Raw genomic sequence first — 1762 nt, forward strand, 5'->3', positions numbered from 1 at the left:
GGTGAGTGAAACTGGAGAGCTTCATTGCATTACACCGCTGCAGGAGAGATAACACACTACCATAGAGTGCCTTGAGGGAAAGAGAGAGGCCTCAGCAAGATGGCCGTGATAAGCCAGCATCCAGACTGGAACCGGCAATAGTAACTTAATATGATTTTTATCTGAAGAGATAGAGGAGGATTGCCACTGGTCAGGATCATCAAATCTTAATGACTAATAAGTGGGTCCATTTCAATTTGTAACACTTGTTTCCTTCACGCTCAACCATACAGGCACGTGTATGTACTGGATAACACAAGTTAACATCACAGTGGAAAATAGAACTTTTTTGCACCCACGCACAGCAAAAACAAGACCACTCTTTGATGAACCAATAAAGCAATCATCAGCACGATCCGTGGCCGCAGGGATTGATCCAATACTACAAGACTGCTCCTTCCTGCCCTGCTTCATCTACTCAGATAAACCCTGCTATCACCCACTCTCCTAAGTTAGATTTACTTGTATGTAGGCATGCACACACACACACACATAAACATATTCCTCTTAAGAGAGTACCTTTGAACAGGCGCTTTTCAACAAGCTAGAAACAAAAAAGTCAGAAATCAAACAAAGGCCAAAGGACGGGTTAGGTTCCATTAAATTAAGGGGGATAGAAAGTGTGTGTGTGTATGTGAGAGTGTGTGTGAGAGAGAGAGTGTGTGTGTGTGAGAGAGAGAGAGATCGGCAGTGTTAACTACAGTCCAGAGCATGTTGAAACACATCTGTCTTCCAACGGAAAACTGCAGCACAGGAGGAGAAAGAAAAAAGAGAAGAAAAAGAGACAGAAAGAGGAGGGGGAGACGGACAGAAAGAGAGTGAAAAATGGAGGGAAATTCATAAAGAGCAGGTGAAGGTGCAATTTCTTTCTTTGCTTAAAAACACACACACTCACACAAAAGACTAGCTTTCCTCCTGGCTTATTTGTGGCAGGGCAAGAGTTCAAGGAATTACAGTCTCTTTCACACTTCAATATTTATTTAACGAGATAGGCGATGTCTTTATTTTTAAATACAGGTTTTTTTTCTGTTTGTGGTTTCGGGGGGGCAGGTTGAGTCGAAACATTTAGAGTGGAGGTGAGATGAAGTAAGTGTTAAATATTGCTGTTGTCGCTGCCGGTGTAATTTTGAGGGCAATTTTGTCATTTTGAGCTTCGGATAAATTATTGTATGATTCCGCCACAGGTTGGGGAAATAATTTGACAAACTCCTCCGACTCCTGAAGCTTTTTATTGTGTCAAAACAACACAGTTGATTTTCTTACATCCCACAGATGCAGCGGGAATTAAACTACGGCCTTGAGACAGCCTTAAACCAAAGATAAATCTGTTACTTTTCCTGGAAAGCGTTGATTTTTTTTTTTTAAACACAGTTTTCTTCTGCAGGGGCGGATCTAAAGAAATATTAATGGGGTGGCCAGAGGGTGGCACGGAGACTTTAAAGGGTGCCAACAATCACATATATCAATATTTGCTTTGATCCCCCAAAGATCTGTTATTATTGTGGCACATTAAAGCATTGAATAGAAATATCCAGAGGTGGCATTAGAAATCAATAAATTGCTTTATTTCCAATTCTAGAGACATTTTTCCAAATGCATGTAATTTTTCATTGAACTTAAGCATAACAGATTATTAAATTTTTTGGGTTTTTTTTGTTCATTTCATTTTTTCAACACGTAATTTTTTTAATTAATCTAAATTAATGTGTTAAATTTGGCAGCA

Source organism: Morone saxatilis, unplaced genomic scaffold (genome assembly GCF_004916995.1).
Source record: "Morone saxatilis isolate NCDOM2014 unplaced genomic scaffold, NCSU_SB_2.0 Contig16, whole genome shotgun sequence".
In the NCBI taxonomy this organism is placed as follows: Eukaryota; Metazoa; Chordata; class Actinopteri; family Moronidae; genus Morone; species Morone saxatilis.